General features: G+C 41.4%; 1 protein-coding gene across 7 annotated transcripts in view; it reads left to right on the top strand.

Moving 5' to 3' along the window:
• Positions 1-26,937, top strand: part of HECW2 (HECT, C2 and WW domain containing E3 ubiquitin protein ligase 2) — a 399,402-nt gene that overhangs the window by 37,835 nt on the left and 334,630 nt on the right. Inside the window, exons 2-3 of one of the 7 annotated variants that reach the window (XM_063712950.1) lie at positions 3,829-3,905; positions 5,109-5,313. The exons of 4 other annotated variants lie outside the window; for them this stretch is intronic. The gene's annotated coding sequence lies outside the window, so the exon portion shown is untranslated. Of the gene's footprint in view, positions 1-3,828; positions 5,314-26,937 lie in introns of all 7 variants that reach the window. 2 more of the 7 variants (XM_063712951.1, XM_054549600.2) reach the window with 2 other exon arrangements.

The raw sequence follows: 26,937 nt of genomic DNA, 5'->3' as shown, positions 1-26,937 counted from the left end.
AGCTGCAAAAAGAAGAAAATAGGCCTTAATTTCTTTTAAATTTGCACAAATAAAATTAAAACTGTGCTAAGTATTATGAAGGAGAGGTAAATAGTAAAATAAAAATGTCTACTGAGGTTAACTGACCTGCTTGGGGAGGTCTGGGAGGGATTTCCAGTGGAAGTGGCCTTGATGGAAGATTGTAGTTGAATCACATAAGGAGGTGGTGGAGGAAGGCATTTCAGGCTTGGCAGATGCCATTGTGGCTGAAGCACAGAGATCAAGCAAGATAAAGCAGGATTATGTCAAGAAATGGCTGGAAAGGAATTTTGAAGCTAGACCTTGTGGGGACTTGTAAGTCTTGTTATGGATTTTGATACTTTGTTGTAAGAGCGATGGAAAACCACTAATGCCATTTAAGGAGGATGCTCAAAGTAGGTGATATGATGCTGTCTTTTCTTTTTAAACAATACTTAACTCTTTAATTCTTTTGAAGTTTATTTTTATGGGGCCTACAAATATTTTTTTCCAAGCAGTTAAAGTCACTGTACCTTTTGTTGAAAAATTTTTCTTTTTTTTTTTTTTTTTTTTTTTAAATTTATGAAGTATTTATTGATGATTCTTGGGTGTTTCTCGGAGAGGGGGATATGGGAGGGTCATAGGATAATAGTGGAGAGAAGGTCAGGAGATAAACACATGAACAAAGGTCTCTGGTTTTCCTAGGCAGAGGTCCCTGCGGCGGCCTTCCACAGTGTTTGTGTCCCTGGGTACTGGAGATTAGGGAGTGGTGATGACTCTTAAAGAGCATGCTGCCTTCAAGCATCTGTTTAACAAAGTACATCTTGCACCGCCCTTAATCCATTTAACCCTGAGTTGACACAGCATATGTTTCAGAGAGCATGGGGCTGGGGGAAAGGCCATAGATCAACAGCATCCCAAGGCAGAGGAATTTCTCCTAGTCAGAACAAAATGGAATCTCCTATGCCTACCCCTTTCTACACAGACACAGCAACAATCTGATCTCTCCTTCCTTTCCCCACACTTCCCCCCCCCTTCCTTTCAACAAAACCGCCATCGTCCTCATGGCCGGCTCCCGATGGTCGCTGTCTCTTCGGAGCTGTTGGGTACACCTCCCAGACAGGGCGGCCGGGCAGAGGCGCTCCTCGCTTCCCAGACGGGGCCGCCCGGGCAGAGGCGCTCCTCACTTCCCAGACGGTGCCGCCCGGGCAGAGGCGCTCCTCTCCTCCCAGACGGGGCGGCCGGGCAGAGGCGCTCCTCGCTTCCCAGACGGGGCCGCCCGGGCAGAGGCGCTCCTCGCTTCCCAGACGGGGCCGCCCGGGCAGAGGCGCTCCTCGCTTCCCAGACCGGGCCGCCCGGGCAGAGGCGCTCCTCACTTCCTCCCAGACCGGGTGGCAGCCGGGCAGAGGCGCTCCTCACCTCCCAGATGGGGCGGCCGGGCAGAGGCGCTCCTCACTTCCCAGAGGGGGCGGCCGGGCAGAGGCGCTCCTCACTTCCCAGACCGGGCGGCCGGGCAGAGGCGCTCCTCACTTCCCAGATGGGGCGGCCGGGCAGAGACGCTCCTCACTTCCTCCCAGACGGGGTGGCGGTCGGGTAGAGGCGCTCCTCACCTCCCAGACAGGGCGGCCGGGCAGAGGCGCTCCTCACTTCCCAGACGGGGTGGCGGCCGGGCAGAGGCGCTCCTCACCTCCCAGAAGGGGTGGCCAGGCAGAGGCGCTCCTCACCTCCCAGACGGGGCGGCCGGGCAGAGGTGCTCCTCATCTCCCAGACGGGGCAGCCGGGCAGAGGCGCTCCTCCCTTCCTCCCAGACGGGGTGGCAGCCGGGCAGAGGCGCTCCTCACATCCCAGACGATGGGCGGCCGGGCAGAGGCGCTCCTCACTTCCCAGATAGGGCGGCCGGGCAGAGGGGTTCCTCACATCCCAGATGATGGGCGGCCAGGCAGAGATGCTCCTCACTTTCTAGACGGGGTGGCGGCGGGGCAGAGGCTGTAATCTTAGTACTTTAAGAGGCCAAGGCAGGAGGCTGGTAGGTGGAGGTTGCAGCGAGCCGAGATCACACCACTGCACTCCAGCCTGAGCACCATTGAGCATTGAGTTAGCGAGACTCCGTCCGCAATCCCAGCACCTCGGGAGGCCGAGGCAGGCAGATCACTCGAGGCCAGGAGCTGGAGACCAGCCCGGTCAACACGGCGAAACCCCGTCTCCACCAAAAATACAAAAACCATTCAGGCGTGGCGGCGCGTGCCTGCAATCCCAGGCACTCGGCAGGCCGAGGCAGGAGAGTCACCGGAGCCCGAGGCAGGGAGGTTGCAGCGAGCCGGATCATGGCAGTACAGTCCAGCTTTGGTAACAGCGGGAGACCGAAGAAAGGGGAGAGGGAGAGGGAGAGGGAGAGGGAGAGGGAGAGGGAGAGGGAGAGGGAGAGGGAGAGGGAGAGGGAGAGGGAGAGGGAGAGGGAGAGGGAGAGGGAGAGGGAGAGGGAGAGGGAGAGGGAGAGGGAGAGGGAGAGGGAGAGGGAGAGGGAGAGGGAGAGGGAGAGGGAGAGGGAGAGGGAGAGGGAGAGGGAGAGGGAGAGGGAGAGGGAGAGGGAGAGGGAGAGGGAGAGGGAGAGGGAGAGGGAGAGGGAGAGGGAGAGGGAGAGGGAGAGGGAGAGGGAGAGGGAGAGGGAAATTTTTTCTTTTCCCATTTTTCTGAAGTGTACTCTTATCATAAAGTAAAATTTTATATATCACTTGTGTCTTTTATGCAGCAAGATGTTTTGATAGGACCTATGTGCTATGATCTGAGTGTTTGTGTCCCCCCACCACCAATTCATATGTTGAAACCTAACCTGCAGTGTGATGGTATTAGGTGGTGGCCTTTGGCAGGTGATTAGGTCATGACAATGGAGCCCTCATGAATAGGATTAGCACCCTTACAAAACAGGCCCCACATAGCTGCCTTGTCCCTTCCACCACATAAGGACACAGCAAGAAGGAGCTCTGAATCAGAAAGGAGCCCTCACCAGACACCAAATCTGCCTGCTTGATCTTGGACTTGATCTTGCACCTCCCCACCTCCATAATGATGATAAATACATTTCTGTTGCTAATAATCTACCCAGTTTATGGTATTTGTTATAGCAGTCCAAACAGAAAAAAAATTGCTTGTTTTTTCTTCCTTATTTAGTCTTACTTCAGTGGAATCTGTTCATTCCTATTGTAGGCCATATTTATCCTTATTCTCGGTGTCTGTATTTTGGGCGACCTTGAAGGTTTGACAATCCCCCTTTGGCCTTTTAAACTAGAGGGCAGAGTGTTGTGCACAGTCTGGACCCAACTGTGTTTTATCTTGGCCTTTATTGGCTGTGGATCTGTTGTCCAGTGCAGGGATTTTTTGGTCTCTTGTTCAGGTCTTTTTGTGAGGGCGGGAATTGATTCTGTAATGATGTGAAAACATAAGTATTTTGCAAGCCAACAATTTTGCACACTGCAGAGCCTACTGCTCTTTGTTCTTCTAGGCTAAACTTCTCCGATGATTGACTTACAGATCAAAGCTCCAGACCAATGTTGCATGCCGGAAGATGAAGCTGGTGGAAATTAAAGTGGAATTGGAACAAGAAAAGACTTACTGAGAGAAACAGACAGTTCTCAGTGATTTTAGAAAGCAGGTTAAGGGTGTAGTTTGCTCCCCTTTGTGTCCAAAGCCCAGTTTCTGGGAGGTGGGGCACATATTTTGGCTAGGTGGAGGAAATTCTGCTGTTTGACCATCCTCCTCATTCTTTGATTAAGGTCTCAGGGCTTCAACTGAGTTTGAGTTTTACTGACATTTAGTTAGTAGATGTTTCTTCAGTTTTTTCATAGATCATTGAGCCATTTGTCAAGATTCCAGGACTGTGAAAACATCAATAAGATGATGAGCCAGTGAGTGTAAGTCACAAGTTGTTTTTTGCCATCGTAATTCAAAAATCTTTTTAAGAAAAGCCCTCCAGCCCTATCCTAGATATCAGGGAGCTACCCTCCCTGGCAAACAACCTCTTGGCTTCTGTGCCACTTGGGGCTGTATTATTTTGTTTGAGTGAGATGTCAAGTTTACTGACTGAAGAGTTTTTTATTGGTTAGGTGGAAGTGACACTAGCACATAAATATATTTTGAGGCTTGTGTGGATTGGATATTACTGACTGGATATTACTGATGGCTCAAGTTAATGGTGTTTTAGGTTAAAAATTTACCTAGTATGTGGAACATCAGTTTGATTCAGTATAAAATTCTATAAGAAGCTTTCTTTGGTTTAGTGAGCCACTGGCCTGAAGACTTCTCCAGACTGTTGTTCCGCAAATCAGAGTTTAAATGCAGATGTCTCCTAGGCCAACAAATTGCTGCAATTTTCTACCATGTTTTCTTGGTCACCGCTTCATCCTGCTGAGGAGCCTGATGGCAGTGGGGTAGTGGCTGGAAGTATAATTTTGTTGAAGGATGTAAGGCAAACACTTATTACCATTTGTAATGCTCTGCTTACTTGCTTATTATCTGTCTCCTCAGTAGTCTCTAAGCAGTGGCATGCATATCTGTTTTATTCTCTACTGTGTGCCCAGGGTCTAGCACAGTATCTGGTGCTCCATGTATATTTGATGAATGAATGAATGAACTTGAAAGAGTCTCAGTACCAAGTACCCACAGGTTACAGGGAAGTTATAGACAAGTTTTTGCCTTTATTGGTTAACCTGCAACTTTAGTTAACTTGGTTCCAAAACCTCTTCAGATGTAGTAGAATTACTACATGTAATGCATGCTGTTGGGTGGAATTCAAACAAAATGGTGTTTCTGAAGAAGAGCAATTGCATGTGAAATACATTTTCTTGTGACTAGCAAAAATAATTTATTAGCCTCTAGCTTATTTAAATTTGATTCCTAGAAAGCAGTTATAGTAAAACACAAAAGCCTGTGAGAAAAGATGGGATATTTTTCCCTTTGGCCCTACTCGCTCACCCTTTCTGGGGCTTGGGGCACAGTCATCTCCCTTTGGGGCCTTATCCAGATTAGGTAATGGAAACATGTTTCCTCGGGTGGGATGGAGATTTGGAGACTTTCTGGGTTCTACGGTTATGCTGAGAGGGACTTTATTTTGCTAGAGACTTCCTTAATGCCGGAGACATTTTGAGGCCAGATCTGGAAGTTCCTTTCCCTGATTCACTGAAGAGGAAGTATTCACCCTCTCACTGCCATTCTGGCCTCTACCCTTTCCATGGAAGGAAAATCTAATGGAACCAAATGGTGGAGATGCTTGACCAGCCACAAAGAAAGAATGAGAGGAAGCCTCAGGCTCAGGAAGAGGAGGTAAGACACTTAAGGAACCATAGGGAGAGGGGGAGACAAAGGACTTCCTTTTGTCTCTCAAGGTGATTATGTGAAGAGTTGAGCTGGTGATTTAGGGAACAATAAAAGAACTGTTTTGTACCATGCTCCTGACTCTGCACTTTATCTTTTAATAGTAAGGCTTCTTTGCTAATGGACTATGAATATATCTCTGTTTTCTCTGAAGATGGAGGCTAGGTCATCTTCTGTGAGTGAGACAGATAAAGGCTGTGTGGAAATTTTGAGGAGAATGGGGAAAGTAAGAAATAGTTGTTATGAAAGTGGACCAGAAAGCTGCCGGGAGAAAACTTAGAAGGATTTCCAGGCAGCCAAGGGTCTAAGGGTCACTTTGTTGGGAGAATATAAACGTTTTCTCACACAAACCTAATTGGTCAGCTGCACAGCCTTTAAGAAGCTTTCTTTGACCATAAAGCTTTAAGTTTGATTTACAACTTAAATATCTCTCCCTGGTACTCTTATGTCAACTTGGCCATGCATTATAATTCTTATCATTTTGGGTTGAAATATTAGTTCCCTGCATCTCTCTTTGCAAAGACAGGTCATGCCTTGTTTCCTCTTTACCTGTAGGACCTAGTCCTGTGGCACTGTCTTAATAGGCTCTGGGTAATGTTTGAATTAACCTAGATAAGTAGAGAAGGGTGAGAAGTGATTCAGGATGGTATGTTGTCATGAAGGCTGAGGAAGTGATAGTTGACAGTAAGAAATGCTAGGAAAATAAAATGAAGAAGTACTGCATATGAAGGAAGTCAGCTGATGACCTTGGAGAGGAGAGCTCCAGGCAAATTTGGATCCCGAAGACAGATTGCAGAGGCCTATGAAAAGAATGCATGACTGAATATTATTGTTTCCTCAAAATTTAGTGTAATTTTCAATTCATATTGATTCTCTTTCAAATCAGGGAATAATTGTTGTACATCTAAGCTTAAAAGAAATTAATAGTCATGTTTACCATTTAAATGAAGTTATCAGATACTATATTTAGATGACCTGAAACTGCAGAGATGTTAAATCTTTCTTTATGTAGTATGCACAGGGAAACATTATATTATACCCGTATAAAGAAGCCTGTTAAATCCAGACATTTGTATATTTTGAATTATCATCTGGAATAGAGTTTTAGAGTAAACAGAAGCCAAGTTCTGCTAGGTTGTGTCTATGAATATCAGTCTTTCCATTTTCTAGAGTGGAGTGATTCAAAATAGTTGTGTTATCTACGGACTGTCACTTTTTAACAATAGCTTGACTTTTTTTGGTCTTTTAAGGTCTCATACAAATGTTTGCAAAAAAGAGTATTTACTTACTATTTCTTTTCACTTAACTTTTTCCTGCCCGTGTCCTTGGCTGTAAGTGTGTTTGTGTTTCTTCCTAATAAAATGAAGTGGGTGTGTCTCTTAGCTGTTTTCATTGTGAAACTTTTATTCTTTTGGTCCCTGAAGTATTGCATTTCTTTGGCTTCTTCTAAACTTATGTAGCCTATGGAGCTATTTATTTGGTCTATTGTGATGGAGATGAGAGGAACATTTGGATTTCATTTAACTTCTTAGTTGCCTTTGGAGGCAATGGAATTTTTACTGGATAAAAAGACAAACACTTAGATTTCATCCTAATTGGAAGTTTGAGTGTTTGGCACTGTCTTGTGTACATGCTAGCAATAAGGCATGAAAGGTTTAAAATCTTTATTGATCTTATTAGAAATTCTTTTTTATATTAATTTTCTTGGTTGTAACTAAGGTTCTTCCAGTTGACTGTATTTGGTCTTAAGCTATAACAGACTGCTAAGGCAGAAGATAAGAATTGGATGTTCTCGTCGATCATGTATACATCTTCCTGAAAGAGATTATTTAAATAGATGCCTAATAAATTATAGTACATTCTTACAATAGAATTCTATTTTGCCATTTAAAATGACACTGTAAGGAAAAATTTATTGCCACAAGGTGGTCTCTGCAATATATTTTTAAGGCAATAAAGGTAGTCACAAAATAGCATTTATAACATGTTCTCATTTTTGTTGTCCATTTACCTGTGTATTTATGAATGGAAAAGAAAGTCTGGAAGGATATATGGTAAAATGTCTCTGAGTATTAGAAATAAGGGTGGCTTTCACTTTATTCCTAATAACATTTATAGAGACTAAAAAGCAATAGTAATTTTAAAAGGAAAAGCTGTTTTCTTAAAGAATTTTCAATGAAAATTTCATGTTTCTTAATTTTTTTTTTTTTTACTTAGCTCATTTCTACTTCATAGAGATATATCTGGAATGACAGGGAAAACAACTTCCCAACTGTGATTCATTTTGTAGAGGAGTCACATCACTGTTCGAACTTGTATTTAAATTACAATCAGAAAATACAGCTCATCATCAGGACTAGGAAATGAAGTCTGGATGGAGACTTCTAAGCAGGAATTAGAGTCCAAGCTTAGAATATGAAGTGAAAGAGAGTCAGTCAGTCTACCTTTATATGGCTGGTAGATAAGTTAACCAAACTAGTGTCCGATTCCAGCCTGTGTAGGCAAGGTCAGAGCACTGAGGAGACTTCAAGTTGAGTCGATCAAGAAGCAAATATTCTCTGTTGAAAATCCAACAAGAATTGGTCAAGCCTCTAAAGTCAGCACAGTCTGGCAGGTTACATTGAAGATTCTGTGTTCCTCAGTGAAGCTTGTCAGCCAGACCCTGCAAGTGCCTGTCCCCTTCAACCACTGAATCATGCCCTCTTTCACCTGTACCTTGCCATTTACACACTTTGGGAGAAAGGGTCTATGGGCCAGTTCAGTTTAGAATATTATAGCATTGCCTGAAACATATCAGGTCGATTGGTAAATATACTTTGCTATGAGTATCATTTCTTTTTCAGTTTTTCTGGGAAAATATCTGTGGAGGCATTGCTGAAGAAAATTGCTTGTATTATAATCTGTCTATGTAGGAGCTTTAAACAAAAAGTGATTTTGTAAGATAAAAACTATAAAAAGTCAGTTGTGGTCATAGTAGTTTCAATGTGTAGATATAACTTTGATGTAGACATTGAAGGATGTGGGGATGTTAAAAAAAAAAAAAAAAAAAGCAAGACTGGCAGATATCAGAAAATATAGTGTTGACCAGCTAAGTTGGATTTAGGTTAATGGAATAGTCTTTGAAACCATTTAAAAATGTAATTACGTGGATGAATCTTACAAACATCTTGAGTGAAAGAAGACTCTAAATAATGTATTACAATATCGTTCCACTCACATGCAGTTCAAAAACCAAACTGTATTATGTTTGGGATACATTTAAAAGTGGTAAAACCATGAAGGAAAGAAAAGAAGTCATTTTCCTTAAAGTAACGACAGTGAGACCTCCTGGAGGAGGGAGGGGAGTGTGACCAGGAAAGGGCATACAGGGGTCCCAGACTGCTGACCGTGCTCTATTTTTTGACCTGGATTGCAGTTATGCAGGTGTTTCCTTTATAATTATTTGTTATGCTGTAGATTGATGTCTTAGCATTTTCCAAATCTGTTATATTTTCCAATAAAAAGGCTTTTAAGAGGATAAAATAACTATCATAGTGAATACCTACTATTTGGTCTGAGATGTAAAGGGTTTCTAAGTTGTGGGGTTGGATTGTGTCCCCCGCAAAGTTCATATGTTGAAGTGCCAATTCCTTGCACCTTGGAATGTGACCTTAGCTGGAGATAGGTTCGTTAAAGAGGTAATTAAGTTAAAAGGAGGTCATTAGGGTGGGCCCTAATCCAGTATAACTGGTGTCCTTATAAAAAGGGGAAATATGGGCAGAAGGACATGCACAGAGGGAAGACTATGTGAGCAGACATAGGAGAAAGACCGCCACCTATAAGCCAAGGTGAGGGAAGAACAGATCCTTCCCTCACAGCCCCAAGAAGGAACCAACCCTACCAACACCTTGACTGTGGGCTTCCAGCCTCCAGAACTGTGGGAAAATACATTTCTGTTGTTTAAGCCACCCAGGCTGTGGTATTTCTTATGGCAGTCCCAATAAAGTAACAGTTCAGAAGACTGACAAACATTTTATCTTTTAATCAGTGGCTTTACTTATTACAATGACCTGTTTTGGGGTTTTTCAAAGTAGAGTGGGGCAGCTACCTTTCCCATGTGACTCAGGAATTTCTAATTAAAGTGACTGAAGGCTGGGAGCAAGGATGTAGTTTATCCTCAAGTCATCCAGCTTTTGTTTAATATAATAGTTATCTATCTTTCAGAGCCTTGACTATTTTTTTGGTGTTTTTTTTTCTTTTCTTTTTGTAAGCATCTGTATTATGTAAGATTAGTGGATTTCTTTTTTCTTTTTCTTTTTCTTCTTTTCTTTCTTTTTTTTTTTTTGCGATGGAGTCTCGCTCTGTCACCCAGGCTGGAGTGCACTGGTGAGATCTCGGCCCACTGCAACCTCCACCTCCCCGATTCAAGCAGTTCTCCTGCCTCAGCCTCCTGAGTAGCTGGGATTACAGGCAGGCAACCACCACAGTCTGGCTAATTTTTGTATTTTTGGTAGAGATAGGGTTTCACCATATTGGCCAGGCTGGTCCTGAAGTCCTGACCTCAAGTGATCCACCCACCTTAGCCTCCCAAAGTGCTGGGATTACAGGTGTGAGCCACTGTGCCTGGCCCATAGTGGATTTCTTACTGGTGTTACTTAAGCAATGAGTTGCATTTGGATTAAAATCATCCAGGCTATGAAGAAGACCTCACTGGAATTCCCTCAGGTGATGAGAGTTGCCCAGAGAAGAGGTCCCCCAAGTGATGTCTTACAATATGATTCCACTCAGTTGCCACTCAGTTGCTGGTATAGAGATGAGTTTCCTCACTGACTGTGAAGCTGGATATGATCATGTGATGAAATCTAGCCAATGGGGGAAAATCTAGCCGTTTCTCTTTCTTCCTTCCTGCTGACTGGGAGATGGTGAGACTTCAAACAGCCACCTGGAAGTAGAAGTGGAAGCCCTTCCTGTGTATTGCTTACCTCTTGACTGTTAAATGTGAAACATAAATATTGCTTCTGTTCAGGCCACCTTACTTCTTGGTTTCTGTGTGGTGGCACCTGAATCTATATCCACAACTAATACACACCACTAGTTAGAGGTAGGTGAAAACCGTAGTCTCCTATCAACGCCCCCACCCTCAGACGTGAAGGCAAATCTTCATTTGTAAGAGGACACAAAAGTACACCTACAACCTATTTTGTAAGTTTGATAGAGTCTATGACACTGCCCTTTTAGGTGTTCCTTGCATTGTTTAAGAGGTTCACTTGGGGCAAATATGAAGTTTTTATATTATAAAGGCAGGATTCAGTTAAACTTACAGTTGGCCTTGGACAGCCAGAATCTTCCATCTAAATTGTGCCTGAGTGCAGTATCCCTCCTAGGGTCCTGTTCTTGAGTCCAGCCTTCTGAACATGCTAGGTTATAGCCCATCATGGAATGCTGGGGTGCCCCTGAAGTATTTCTAGTCAATTCACAAGTCTTGAACATCTTAGATTTTAACAGTAAAAACCCATTTCTACATTTCTGATATCCATTTTGATAACTGAGAACCTCAGCTCTGTACTAGAGGTAAAGATAGCTGAAAACTTTAAGAGACAGTAGCCGTCTCTTAATGTGGCCCTTTTATTAACTGAGTCTTCATACTGTATTGTAGAGGAAGTTTCAGGTCACATAACAGTGGCTGTCATACTTTCCTGATGCTTACTTCAGCTTCTTTCTGTGTCTTTTCCTTCTCCTCTTTCTCTGCAGTTGTATATGCTCCTTTCTCCCTTGTGTCCTCATAGCTTTTGCTTATTCTTGGCCTCTTCTGCTTTAGAGTTTCAGTTTTTACTTTTTCTTTTTTTTGCTGTCCTTCTCCTATATGACAGTTCTCTCTGTATGAGTTGCATTCAAATGTACTGCAAAAGAATCTTGTTGTGTTGCCTAATCACTGTTCAGTACAGTTTATCACCTATGGGGTTGAGCTGTCATGCCTGCCACCTTGAAGGCCAGTGGTCTTTCTCTTGCCCAGTCCAGAGCTGAAACCTTTAGGTAGGTCAAGCACCAACCCCGGATCCAGATAGTTGTAGCCAGGGTTGCAGGATACATTTCGCAAAGGTTGAAAACTTGTGTACCATAAACTGTTTCTTAAAGGGAAGTCACACACCAGATTTCTAAGACTTCTCTCCAATACCTTCCTTGATGCTTGAAACCAAACAATGACATAAAAGCCACAAGCCAGATATTCTGGTAAAATTCTGACAAGTTTAGTTAGTTAAATCCATTTGACTAATGTTTACAGAGCATCTGCTAGACACTGTGCTAGACTAGTCATGAAATCATCTGAAGTCTAGTAGGGGAGACGTGTAAACAAATGATGACAAAGGTTTGAGGAGAGAACTACTTGCTTCTCTTTGTGGCTTGGGTTAATTAAGACAAGAAGCTGGGAAGTGGCACTAAGGGGAGGTCCTCAAAGAATCTAACCACAGACAGAATTTGTGCCTATAAGGAAGAAATCTTCATTTGCATAAAAGGTAGCTGTAATAGGAGATAAATTTGCAAACTTGCACTTTTGTCCTCTGAATTTCTTATAGTGGTGAGCATAAACAACTCCTTGTGTTTGAAATAATGTGGGTTTAAAGAACTCACCTTTATTAAAGTATGAGTGATGTGTTCTCCATAATTGAAAATGTCATCAAAGATACAGTCAAAGATATATACTTGGAAACTATTGAGTGTGTCATTTTGCTACTGTAAGTGATTTTTTGATGCCAGAATTCACTGGAATGAGTTCATTGCATTTAATTAGGAGGAATTGAGTTCTCTTGGGCAACATAGAATTTTATAATCTATTAAGTGGTTTTCAATTACTCTCAGTACTTGGGACCAAGTGATGCATCCTCTTAAGAACTTGGGAACAGGGGAAATGTGATTGCTTTCTGAGAGTTAACTTTTAAAGTTATTGTATAATGGAGCAGAGACAGAATGACTTGCAGGCCTGCCAGAACTGATTGAATGTAAGAGCATGGTTTCAGAGAGACTGTGTTAGTGGCAGGTGCGCTTGGTTAGGTGTCAGAGCAAGATGCCTAAGGATGATCCCTGGCATGCCCTGGTGTAAATGCTTTCAACTAATGCTTATTAAATATTCAAGTCATATTACAAGCTCTCCTTAGCCAATTCCATTTTCCCTATCAAAACTCTCATCTATTAATCAGGACTTTTTGTTTGCAAGAGATAGATACAAAACCACCTTGAAGTGGCTTAAGTAAAAAGGGAATTCATTGCTTCTTATAAATGAAAAGTTCAGGAGGTACCTTGGTCTCGGGCACGGCTTGACTCTGATGTAAAGTGATGTTGTCGGGCTGTGGCTGTCTCCATTTCTTCCTTCTGCTCTCCCGTTGGGCTTTGTTTTCAGTCAATGCTCTCTCTTTGATATGGCCCTCAGTGTGTTCCAGCTCATATCCTTACCCTTTAGCAATCCGACTAATTATTGAGGAGTTTCAGCCTTGAGACTGGCCAGTCCTGGGACATGTGCCCACCCAACCATCTAAACTATAAGTTCTCATCATGGGTGATGAGTGGTTCCCAGAAGTAAAATTTCGTGATATTGTAAGATGGAATAGATTTGAATAGGCAGACATTGCAGGTTTCCTCTGTCACTCTATTATTTGACTTCCACGTGATGAGCTTACTGGAAGCAGAGTTTTCCCTGTCAATGAATACATTGGCATTCTTTATGTTTGGGTATGTGTGATCACACTTACACACACATCCACACGCCCACTCACATGTAGATCTTATGAGTTTCACTAAAGTGAGCTTGCCCTTGAGAGGGGTCTACTCAGAATGTGGCAACTCATGGGGTTCCTAAGCTTCCCTGGCTAAGAAGCAAAATCTGAACTTGAGCAAAACAAGGTATGAGATTCAAGGTCCTGCGGGGCCTTTTTTCCTTTGCTGTTCCCTGTTCCCCCAGCCCCTGTCTTTACTGTTGAATTCCCACACAGATGACCACATTGTGTGTGTGGTATGCCGGTTTTTAAAAAGGGCATGGCAACAGGAAGATGGAATTGCCACAACTGATTGGACCTGTCATCTGGCCAGCTTTGTGTTTAATAGAAATACACTCCAGAGACCTGTGATTTGACTTGCTGTCTGAGAAGTAGCACCATTATTTATCCCATTCCTACATCGTGCTATGCAAATGACTTGGCTTGAAATTCATTTCTCAGAAATGGTGGTACCTGTGGAATTGTGAGGTAGTTTTGCAACAGTGGGCTGAGACTTTCCAGTGCCCCTCAACTGGATTGGTTACAGCAATCAGGCGTTGGGGAGTCACAGGTGTACGCTGTGAAAGGGGAGGGGATGGCTGTTCAGGTCTTGACTGTCTGTCTCTCCGCTTCCTTTCCCTTTCACACTGAGGGACTCATGTTTCTTAGCTCGAGGACAAATGGGACCTCATTAACCACTCTAGCCTGCCTTTCAGGGGCTCATGAGGCTGAGGAAGGGGAGCTAGCTTGAGTTGGGCACTTGGTCCTGCTAGAGGCTGGGCTGGAGGCCTGCCATCCCACAGAGGCCTGTGTGGGGCCTTTGGATAAGAGCAAGGCCACACTTCCGGTCTTGATCTGAGTGGAGCTGTGTCAATTCTTCTGAGGAAAACTGGTTACTCTCCTTAATGCTAGCAGTAGTTTTTATAGTGCCTGCTTTGAGAGCTGCTTGAGTTAGTCACTTTGCCTCCTTCATCTTTGTATCCCCTTTACCTAGCAGAGTCCTGGAATGTGGAAACATGGTGCTGCCTGATGGGTACATGAACTGAATGCCCTGAGAATGCTGCCTAAGGCTCTCTAGATATTTTATTACCAATTTACCTGTCTTTCTAAGAAAAGTTCCTGGCTGGGTGCAATGGCTCACACCTGTAATCCCAGCACTTTGGGAGGCCGAGGAGGGCAGATCACGAGGTCTGGAATTCAAGACCAGCCTGCCTAGGATGGTGAAATCCCGTCTCTACTAAAAATACAAAAAATTAGCTGGGCGTGGTGGCACGTGCCTGTAATGCCAGCTACTCGGGAGGCTGAGGCAGGAGAATTGCTTGAACCCAGCAGGCGGAAGTTGCAGTGAGCCAAGATTGCGCCACTGCACTCCAGCGTGGGCGACAGAGCGAGACTCCAGCTCAAAAGAAAAAAAAAATAAAAAAAGAACAGTTTTTAAACCATGCCTTAGAATATGAACGGCAGCACACAAAGGTTGATTACATACTAAGAAGGGTGGCAATATTAAAGTTAAATTTTTGTAATTACCTCTGCATCTGCACATCTATAATAAGATCAATAATTTAACATTTGTGTATGGCATTTTATATTGAGTATATAATTATATGCACATTTACAAATACATTAAAAATACATTATATTTCCAGATTTGTCTTTCTGGATAGGACTTTAAAATGTATCTTGAATGTTCTACACACAGAACATTTTTTTTTTTTTTTACGAAAAACAAATTTATATATATATTTATATATATTAAAATATATATATTTCTAATTCTGAGAAGTTATAGGCATCTAAATATCTTCACTTGTAGATTTGTATTTAACTGAACTACTGAACCACTGATGTCTAAAATATTTTCTGACTATAGCAATATTTGATTACTACGTAGAATCTGGAAAATATGAAAAGGCATAAAGAAAAAATAAAAATCACTGAAATGCTACCTCCCAGTGATAGCAACTGCTAATATTTGACAAACTTACTGTTGTCCTTTTTTCCTTTGTGTGTGTGTGTGTGTGTGTGTATTACAACTGAATTTTGAGGCCTGATTTTGTATATATTAGATATATATAATACCTATATATCATTAATATATAAATATATAATATATATAATATATAGCTATCTAGATCTATAGATATATATTACATATATTAGATATACCTATATATAGATATATATTAGATATGTAATACCTATATTTTATTAGATGTATATTAGATATTAGATATAGATATATATAGATATATATAGATATGTCTTTCTCTGTGCATCCATGTATCTAGATATATTTATATATATGTACATATATATCTTTGTATCCTACATTATTTATATAGGATACATTTGTATCCTATTTTATTTTCATACCTACCTGCTTGTATACATGGACTGTCCCTAGAAGGAAACAGAAGAATCTGTTAACAGTGGTTGCTTCTGGGGAGAGGAATGGGTGGCTGACAGAAAAGGGTGTAAGGGAGACTTTTCAATATTTACCATCTTATTGCCTTTGAATGTTGTACCACGTACATATGTTACTTTTTCTAAAAATATGAATAAACTATCTAAAAATTATGCTATGAGCAATTTCCCATGTCAGTAGGAACTTTTTCAAAACATGAGTTTTAACCGCTGCTTATTTTTCTTAATGTTTATTTTTCATGTCATTCGGTTTTCCAGTGTTGGATTTGCCTTTCTCTATGTCCAGTGTGGTTTAATTCTAGTTCTTTTGTTCTTCTCTCTTGTTTACCGTACTTTTAAAAATTTGTGCCTTTGTCTTTTTTTTTTTTTTTTTTTTTTTGTGAGACAGAGTCTCACTCTGTCGCCCAGGCTGGAATGCAGTGGCCGGATCTCAGCTCATTGCAACCTTCGCTTCATGGGTTCAAGCAATTCTCCTGCCTGAGCCTCCTGAGTAGCTGGGACTACAGGTGCATGCCACCACGTTTGACTAATTTTTGTATTTTTTTTAGTAGAGAAGGGGTTTCACCATATTGGCCAGACTGGTCTCGAACTCCTGACCTCGTGATCCGCCCACCTCAGCCTCCCAAAGTGCTGGGATTACAGGTGTGAGCCACCGCGCCCGGCACCTTTGTCTTTTTCTATGTTACATTCCATTTCTTTTGTTTGTCCTGCTATTTATATATTTACCAAATATAGAAGTAAAATTTCTTTTATTCTGCAATTATTCCTTTAGATAGTTCTTGCATACTATTGAAAATGTTGAACATTTTTCTGAAAAAATCTTCAGGTGTTGGAAGGAGTTTGTTTTTAAGAGATAGAGTCCTTTCTGGTTTCTGGGACTTGTAGTTTTGGAATGAAAGCAAAACAAACAAACAAACAAACAAAAACCTTTAAATGTTTTCTTATAGGGATCTTTAAATGTAACCAATTAAAGCAGAGAATCATGAAAGGTGATTGAATTATTCCTTATGCACACTTACCAATCTTTTGATATAAAACTGAGGTCTTCTCTTTGAGTCTGCATCTGCTCATTTGAGTTCCTCTGGGCTTTCTTGCAGAAGCCATACCCATAAGCCTTCCTCCATGCTTTCCTCATTAGTAAAAGGACTTAAAGGCTCTTGGGAGGCAATCTGAGATAAGATTTCTTCTAGAATTTTAAGATTTCTCCCAATCCTCTAGCCATTCTGAATTTGACAGAAGTATTTTTAGTTATCTGCCTTTTACTAAACCTTTCCAGAGCATCTAACTTGGTTTCCATAGATATAATCACTTTTTCTTTTCCTCTCAAATTTTTTGTGGTTTACATAATATTAAATTATACAATTAAATTATATAATATTAATTATGTTACATACCTATATAATTACAATAACAAGTAGAGCTGGCATAAAGAGGTTTGTTAACAAATACGGTTGGCTTTTGGGGGCAGCCAACTCAGCTGATAGGTACAGAGGTGCACAGGCAGTCTGCAGAGCCGCTCCCAGGAGGTCCAGTGGGCATCACTCAGCATATCTTATGGAGGAAATGTAGAGCATTGGCTATTTGGGTGGTTGGTTAGTGAAGGTTAACTTGGATGAGGTTGATAAGGGAATTTGTAGTATAAAGATACTGATTGATGGAAGGGCACATTGATGGATGGCTTTATGTTCAGTCTCTTGGCAAGATGCTACATTTACAAGTTTGCTTTGTTTTTTCTTTCTAGTTCCTGATAATCACATTCTCTGTCATCAGTAAATGGGATGAACAGTCATTTCTTTGTATGATTAACCTATGGAGAAAGTGTAGTGATTAAAAATATTGTGCTTCCTCATAGTGACTCCTATTCATTGTTTTAGAAAAAATATATGGTAAAAGAAGATAATGTTTGAAATTTAGATTCCTAACCAGGTGCAGTGGCTCATGCTTATAAACCCAGCGCTTTGAAGTAGGAGGATTGCTTGAGGCCAGGAGTTCAAGACCAGCCTGGGCAACATAGTGAGACTCTGTCTTTACAAAAACATTAAAAAATTAGCCGGGCATGGTGTTGTACTCTTGTAGTCTCAGCTACTTGGGAGGCTGAAGCAGGAGGATACTTGAGCCAGAAGTTCAAGATGACAGTGAACTGTGAGCTATGATCTCGCCACTGCACTCCAGCCTAGGTGACAGAGTGAGAACCTGTCTCTAAAAATAAAAATAAAAAAAAAAAGAAAAATAAATTATATTCCTTAAACACAAATACCCCTTTCTTACTTGATTATTAAATTCTGATCAATGTCATTGACATTAACAGATTTCTCTAGGGGAGTAATTTAAAGATTGATAAGTAAGTCATTAATAAGTAGAACAACTACTTGCTCTTTCAGTTTTTAAAAGTTTAAAGGAGTAACAGTCATGATGATAAAATATTTATTTAAAAAATTTTAATCTTTTTTCCCCCAAAAATTGTTTTGAGGGAAAAGTACAAAACATTTGCAGTACAATGTTTATAGTCACAAGTTGTAGTGAATGAATTCCCAAAAATATAGTACAACTCAAGTTGACTTATCTTGTTACATTAAAAAGCCTACTTCTGTCAAAGTAGTTCAGACAGTACATACATAATGCTCCAGCTGTACCTACATATAAACAAAGTGACTGCTCATTCATCCGCTGTCCTGAATAGCTTGGGAAACATTCCTACCTTTTTACATGAGAAAAACAAAACAAAAGGTAGTGTCAGTTTTGGAATTCTCTGTAATTAAATAAGGCATATTCATGTACCACATATCCTTGCAGTGCTCAGAGGTAGCCTCTTCAGTTTATATTTTTTAAAAGTGGTAAAATTCCTTTCCTTTTGTGCTATTGAACTTATATTCAGATTCTCTCAAGCACTAATAAACAAAATACTTATTTGATTGAGGAAGATTTAAGGCAAGTTCAAGCCCTTCCAAAGGGACTCTCATGTGAGACTACTCGTACATGTAAAAGTATTTGTTTTCTTTTTTTTCTTTTTTTTTTTGAGACGGAGTCTTGCTCTGTTGCTCAGGCTGGAGTGCAGTGGCTGGATCTTGGCTCACTGCAAGCTCCGCCTCCCAGATTCACGCCATTCTCCTGCCTCAGCCTCCTGAGTAGCTGGTACCACAGGTGCCTGCCACCACACCCGGCCAATTTTTTGTATTTTTTTAGTAGAGACAGGGTTTCACCGTGTTAGCCAGGATGGTCTACATCTCCTGACCTTATGATCCATCCACCTCGGCCTCCCGAAGTGCTGGGATTACAGGCATGAGCCACTGCGTCCGGCCCACGTAAAAGTATTTGTTTATTGACTAACATTTTACGGAAAGTTGTCACACGTTTCCTGACATGTAAGCTTTAACATTTCCTGTGAGGAAAGAATGGAGGGAAGAGTTCCCTCATTTCATAGATTTGTAAAAATGAGCCTGAGAGGTTAAGTCATTTGCCCGAGATCCTACAGGGACTGAGCGCCCCAGACAAGAACTTAGGGGAGTGTTCAGAGTTTCTCCACCAAACTATCTTTAGTCTCGGCTTAAGACTCCAGGGCACTTCTGGACTTCTGCCACTATTCATGCCTTTTGGGCAATAGTTCCTTACTTTTAGGACTAAAAAAGTTGAATTGAGTCTTCCCTTTCAGACCACCACTTCTCGCTGTTGGAAGCACTTGGTATCTTTTTTCAGGGATATTTAGGAAACCCTTAATTTTTTCCACTTTCAAAGAGTACTTGAGCTCCGAGGAAACTGCTGTGGTGGTGCGTTGATTGGTAGAGAGGAGGCGGCTGGTTCCTAGGTGACTGCTAAGCTTTTATTGCTGGTGAGTTTTGATGAGCAGCCTGCCAGCTGGCCTTTCTCTCTTATCACTGGAGCTGTCCTTCATATAAAATGAAGGTACCTGGGAGAAAAACTTGTACGAGCAAAAGCAAAATTGTCAGAACATGTTAGCTCATGAGACTGTTATAGTTTTTTTAAACTGAAAGTTTTTAATAAGACAAGTCATTTTTTTCTTACATACTGAAGGCTGTGTATAGAGGGGCACTGGTTAAGTCTGGGACTAACCAAACTCCAGGGTGGCTTCCCTGATACAAGACTAATCTAAGCTGCCATCCTAAATCTCCCAAAAATGTACTGTGGGACAGGAGTGTAAAGAACTTTCCCAAAACCTCTCTGAGGACTGCTAAGTGCGGGATACCTTTTACGCTGTCAGAATGAATGTAGGGCTGCTGCGCCGGCTAGCATATTACCCTTTTTACTGCCCTCACCGCAGTTCAGTGTTTGCCAAAGTGTGATCCAGAACTGCTTGTATCACAGAATCTCTTGGGGCAGGGCCTGGCGTTCTTAATTTTAAACAAGCTCTCCAAGTGCTCAGTGACACTCTAAAAATTGACAGCCACTGGCTCCTTTATCACCTTCCTTGTTTGTCTTTATCAGAAAAAGTGGAGGATATGCCTCAGGTCAAATTGTTTTGTGGAAGGAGGTGGAGAGGTTACAGGGGAGCAATCTTTGTAAGGTAGAGAAACGATAGAGGTACTTGACTGTCTCTGTCGGACTCCTTCGTCTTTCTGTTAAGTACGAGTGTTACAGGACAGGGGTCCCGATCCAGACACCAACAGAGGGTTCTTGGATCTCCCACAAGAAAGAATTCAGGGCAAGTCCACAGTGCAGAGTAAAAGCAAATTTATTAAGAAAGTACAGTGGTGAAAGGACAGCTACTCCATAGACAGAATAGGAGGTTCCCTAGCTACAATGCTGGTATATATGGGGAGATGGGCTCTGTTACAAGGGTTTGTGATAAAGGATTAATTTCCTCAATTACTATATTTTGCAAGAATCAATATTATTATCTTCAAAGAAAAATTAGGAATGCCTTTGTTCTCCAGATATCAGGATATCTGGACACTCTCAAGTCTGGGTCTGTTTAGTAAACATTATTAATTTGTTCCCTTAACCATAAACATCTAGAGGCTAGGAATGCCTGACTTTCTGAGAATGCAGCCCAGCAAGTCTCAGCCTCATTTTCCTAGCCCTCACTCAAGATGGAGTTGCTCTGGTTCGAATGCCTCTGACACCAGTACCATTCAGCCACACCTCAGCCTCTCCTGTTCTCCATCCTGGTTCATGCTGTCCCTGGTTTTCTAGACATGTTTTCATAATTATAATCATCTGTGCCCTGTCTGGTCTGCTTGGCAGGCCAAGAGCTTTGCTGCCTCCTGATCTCCAGCTTCAATTGAATTAGAAACGTTTTGAACGTAGCTCGCCGGTCTCTGGGTTGGATGTTTAAATTCCTCTTGGATCTATTGGCTACCATCGCGAGGCTTTCCATCTTCCCACCTCCCACCCTGTCCCCATACATGGACAGCACATTCTCAGTTTCCACACAGGTTTCCCCAGTATCGCTTTGTCAGTTTTCTGTTTATGTCTAGGAGCACATTTTCCTGGAAACTTTATTGTAGTGTTTAGATGTTCAGGTTCTTCCACCAAAGCTCATTCACCCCATATGGAACTGAATTGTTCTTTCCTAGGAGCAGGAGGCCTGAGATATGGAGGGAGAAGGAAGAAGAATAGCTTTCTTCCTTCTTCCTAGGATGGAAATGATTTTAGGCAAAATTGAACAGAAAGGAATTGGTTTTCGCCCCTGCTTTTTTTTTTTTTTTTTTTTTACTAATTTCGTCTTTCCTGGCCTCCTATGTTTGAGATTAGGTGATTAAGCTGTGAGATGTGGGTGATTTGTGTCCCTAGTGAATTTGGGGAGCTCTGGACTTGCTTAGTTACAGTGGCTGCTGTCTTTCATCCAACACAAGCACCGATGGAGCCATCAAAGATCAAATGAGTTGCAGTGGCCTTCTAACTTGGTGTATTGATGTTCAGTTTGAGTAGCACAGTGGCCATTTAGCAGATTAATGATGGTAGTAACTGACTCTGTGGCTCTCAGCCCCTAGTCCAGAGAGTTGGATTATGTGTTCCTGAAGATTATTTGCTGTGTGACTTTTTGAGATTTATAATCTCCTTTTTTCCTTCAAGCTGGAGGTTAGTCCTGGGAGGGGGTCTAGGAACAAAATGGCAGACTCTAGTGGTTATCAGGAACAAAAGTTTTTTTAAATTGCTTCTTCGCTTGTCAGTAGAGGAATTTTTAAGGTTGGTGGGAGCAGAGATACATAGGCAGCAGGAGTTTTGTGAGGCTGAGCATGCCAACTTTTAGTATCTGTGGGCTTTAGACACATCCTCTGGAAAGCAAGTGTCCACTGACATTTCTGATCTTTCCAGCCCTCTCATGTGGTCCAGTGGCCTTTACAGTAGTCCCTTATGCAGAATACTCTCACAGCTGTTACAGTTCGGAGTGGCAAACCATGCACCTAGGTGTACCAAGAAAACTAATGAACTCAGAAGTTCTTTAAAGCCAGAGGGTCCCATCCCATGAGTTTTATAGGAGCATCAAAGTGTTTACAGATCAGGTTACTGGTTCATGAGATCTATTAATCATCGGCTTGTTCAGTGTGTCCTTCATGCCCACCCTTGGCCATTTAGAAAAATTGGTATTTATTTTCCAAAAGTTTTTAGGAAGTCATATAAGTCCTAAGTGCACACATTACCTTTCCAGGTTGTTCTAAAGTGCTCCCAAATTATTTAGCCTCTATCAACCATTTTTTCCTCTCTGTGGTTCTTTGATAGATGTTAGAGTGGAAAGCAATCTGATTGTATTTTTCATAGTCTAGTGATCCTCCTGGAGGTAGATTTTTTTTAACACATAATACTTGTTAACTCAGATCTCGAATTGATGACATCTCAGGCAATGTATCATAAGAAAATGAGCCATTTCAAACATTCTAGACAAACGTGAAGGGACAGCATAAAATAATTTATGGCAGTTCGTCCCTGGAGTCTCTTCTTCTAAACTGTTTCTGCTTTCTCTATTTTTGCTAGTTTTGAACTCATAGCACCTCTGCATTTCCAAGGTGACTGTGATGATTTGGGATCGATGAGGAGAGGGTAAGGCAGAGAATATCCAGGACTGTTATGTACATATTTAGGGTCGACTGTGCCACAGACATTAGACCCAGAAAGGTATGTGGTAAGCAGATAAGGGATTTTGATGCAGCATTCTCACTTACAGGATCTAAGTGCAGTGTGCTTGAGCCTTATAATTAAATTGCCTTATAATTTGCGTTTAGCAAGTCTCTTATCTTTTAATATGTTATCCAAGGCATTATACCAAACTCACCACTCTAACCGTTGCACGTAAATTTGATGTGGTATGGTATTACATGTTTAACATTGATGTATTTGGAATCTTGTCCTTTCCTATACATTATGTTTAAAGTGGCGCTTAAGAAATAACAAAACTAGCGTGGTAAACAGGCTGCAGTTCTCACAGTGGTGGCAAGGATCCACCCACATCTAGTTTAGTACTGATCTTGATTTTGTGTTTCTTCATTTGGAGTCTTTGCCAGCTTTGTGAATACAGCACTGATTTTCACAAACTGGGAAATCTATTTTTCTCTCTTATGGGAGTGTTGTGAGAAATGAAACTGATGAAGCTTTAAATATGAGTTTTTAGGGGCTAGAGTTTTTAGCAGTTGAAGGAGAGTGGGGTTTTTCTTTTTGTTATATTGACAATTTGTTTTCTTCCTCGTCATTTTGTTGTGCAAATTGGTGTAGACTGAAGGGGACATACATTAGTTGGGGAGTTAGCCACTTTGTTAAGTTAGTATTTGCTGTTTCAAAAATTTCTCCATTAAGATGTGGGGAACTAAGTGGCAATTGAAATAGGATTTGATTTTGGTATCTTGGACTTGCAGTGAGATGTCTACCCTACCCTGCTCATTCTAGTCAGCCACACCCTGCCAGGTGAAGCCACTGGAGTAGGCAAAGCAAGCAGCATCTTGTTTCACAGTAGAGACTGACAATGGAAGTGCTTTCTGAGGCCGGGGCAGGTGATTGTGTTAAGCAGGTTCTTGGGAGCTACTTTTAGCTCTTCGAAAAATTTATATCTCAAAGCCCCAGCTCTCCCTCCTGCGTCACAGCAGCTGGCCTACATTTACCAGAATATGCAGACTCTCTTCTGGTATTTATGGGAGATGGAGTGAAGCATCAGAGACTAGAAGAAGATTCAGCTATCATTTCAACCCTGTTCTCATTTCTGAGGCTGAAAAGATTCTTCCGTGCTCCTTAGGCTGTATATTATTTAAAGAGGAGAAAAGTAACAAATTCCTCCCTAGTGTTTCACACTCACTGAATTGAGATCTCAGAGTGCGTTGCTACTAATAATTTATACCTGTTTATTAATGCTGACTTATGAGCAGTTTAGTGCATGAGGCAGGGAAGGGCTACATAGTTTAAGAACAAAGTAGAGTAAAGATTTTTTTTTTTCCTGCACAAAAACAGGAGGCCCTGACACACACTGAAGACTCATTTACAGTGAGAGTGAAGCTTTCCTGTGGTCAGGAAATACTTCTGTGAAATAGAACTATAAATACCCGATCTTGTAAAGGATGCTAAAGTTATACATACTACTTTCAAATTGTCTGATCTCATTTAGTTTGGACACAAAGTTGGGACTTCTTAGCAGATACATATTATCAGTGAAAGCAAATGAAATCAGAATTCTGGGAATAGTGTGCAACAGTAAATCAGGGAGCAGCAACAGAAAAACAAATCAAATCCCCAGCCCAGCTGACAGCTCATGAACAGTATCAAAGTAGCAGATGCGCTAGGTAAGGTGGTTCATAGCAATGAGGGTATAAATTATGTACAATAATTATTTTCCAGAAGGCTAGTATTATATTTTAGTCCCAAGCAAAATTTGGTTTCTTGTTCTTGATACAAAGCGAAATGGAAGCAGTTGTAAAGCTTTCATCTTACACACTTAATTAAATTCTCGAGTGTAGCATTGACCTTATAACTGTTTTATAGTGAGATAAGTTGAGCCAGAAAAAAGTCAGGCTAGTTTAAGGTGACAGTAACAGAGCTTCTTGTCTAGTTAAACACATTGTTAATGGGAAATAAAGAATGAAATTACACCTATATATTCCTTTTCCAGTGTCATGGACAAGGATACATATGATTTTGCTGAGATTAAGGAATAGAAGCTCTTCCATCCTGCAGCCTGCAAACTGAAGGGGAAGGCAGGAGGGTGGAGAAAGAATTGAGAATTAGATAAAAGATACCCACACACACACAAAAAAGATGAGTAGTCTCTTGGCTGTTGTGATTCAAAATAATTTAAAGGGCAAGTTTCATTTGTGATGGTTGAGGTTGCTTCCTGTTATGGAAGGGGCTCTATCCCACGTCAATGATAAACATTTTTATGCTAGAAACTTTACACTGGAAATAGATAGAGGTCATTGGTTGCTAATTCGTAATCAACATAGGGATCTTTGCTACAGTTTCTCTACAGAGGTTAAGATTACCTGTTTGAACATTTTCATAACATTATAATTTATAAGTTCACCAAAAGATCAGCTGGCCAATTCCTGGTTACCACAAATAATTAAAACATAGTAGCTAAGCATCTGTTTTGGTCTTAAAACAAACATGGCTAAGATGCAATTGCAATCTTATTTAAGGTAAGAATAGTAAGGGGACATTCAGTTGGTTCCCACACCAGAAAAATTACATGGTATGCACCTAAAAATATTAATATGATAGCTGAAGAAACTGTATGTTATCTGACTTTCTTCAACTTCCTTCCCCAAATATTTTGAATGTATTTTCTTAATAAGATATCTTGGGGAGCAGCCTAGACAGAAGAGTTCACTGAGCCATGCTAAGTTATGCCAAATTAGTCTGTCCCTCCTCCTTCTCCTCTTTTCCCCACCTCTTTGCTCTCCTTCTCCTTACTAGTGTTACTATAAGTAAAATAAAATAATATAAGCAATAAATATAGATGATAGCAAGGTAGTTGATAAGATCTCTCCAGAGGTCATTGTAGCCAGTGTGGTGGAATGTGCCCTGGAAGATGGTAATTTTTTTTAAAATATTAACTTTTATTCCCTATTACACATACTATTTTTTAAATTATTATACTTTAAGTTCTAGGGTACATGTGCAAAATGTGCAGTTTTATTACATAGGTATACATGTGCTATGGTGTTTTGATGCACCCATCAACCCATCACCTACATTAGGTATTTCTCCTAATGCTGTCCCTCCCCTAGACCCCCATCCCCCAACAGGCCCCGGTATGTGATGTTCCCCTGCCTGTGTCCACATATTCTCCTTGTTCAACTCCCACTTATGAGTGAGAATATGTGGTGTTTGGTTTTCTGTTCTTGTGATAGTTTGCTGAGAATAATGGTTGTCCCTCCCCTAGACCCCCATCCCCCGACAGGCCCCAGTATGTGATGTTCCCCTGCCTGTGTCCACATGTTCTCCTTGTTCAACTCCCACTTATGAGTGAGAATATGTGGTGTTTGGTTTTCTGTTCTTGTGATAGTTTGCTGAGAATAATGGTTTCCAGCTTCATCCATGTCCCTGCAAAGGACATGAACTCATCCTTTTTTATGGCTGCATAGTATTCCGTGGTGTATATGTGCCACATTTTCTTTATCCAGTCTATCATTGATGGACATTTGGATTGGTTCCAAGTCTTTGCAATTGTGAATAGTGCTGCAGTAAACATACATATGCATGTGCCTTTATAGTAGAATGATTTATAATCCTTTGGGTATATACCCAGTAATGGGATTGCTGGGCCAAATGGTATTTCTAGTTTTAGATCCTTGAGGAATCGCCACACCGGGAAGATCGTAATGTTAGATGGCAGTTGTGTGCAGGGCACATTGCTAGGTGCTGCCAGTGCAGCGATAAACAAGTGTGATGTGATCTCTTCCTTCAAGGAGCTTATAATGCTTTTGAGACTTTTCAAAAACTAAGAGCAGTGAAATATGTCAAAGTGATGATGAGAGTGTACAGGGTCCTCTATTGGAGTGTGTGATAGGGATCTAATGGACCTTCAAGATTAGGGAGAGTCTCTCTAGGAAGACAATTTTTAAATAGTGATCCAGAGGCTAATAAGTTAACTAGGTTAACATTAAGAGGTGGTAAAGTATTCTGAGCACAGGTAACAGCGTGTGCGAAGGCTCGGAAGTGAAAGAGAGCATGGTCTCATCCTGAAAACTTTTTTTTTTTTTTTTGAGACAGAGTCTCACACTGTTGCCTGGGCTGGAGTGCAGTGGTACGATCTCAGGACACTGCAACCTCTGCTTCCCAGGTTCAAGCAATTCTCCTGCCTCAGCCTCCTGAGTAGCTGGGGTTACCGGTGCCCATCACCATGCCCAGCTAATTTTTTATATTGTATTTTTAGTAGAGACGGGGTTTCATTATGTTGGCCATGCTGGTCTCGAACTCCTGACCTTGTGATCCATCCACCTCAGCCTCCCAAAGTGTTGGGATTACAGGCCTGAGCCACTGTGCC

Source organism: Pongo abelii, chromosome 11 (assembly GCF_028885655.2).
Source record: "Pongo abelii isolate AG06213 chromosome 11, NHGRI_mPonAbe1-v2.0_pri, whole genome shotgun sequence".
Lineage (NCBI taxonomy): Eukaryota > Metazoa > Chordata > Mammalia > Primates > Hominidae > Pongo > Pongo abelii.
This window is presented reverse-complemented; position numbering and strand designations above follow the sequence as displayed.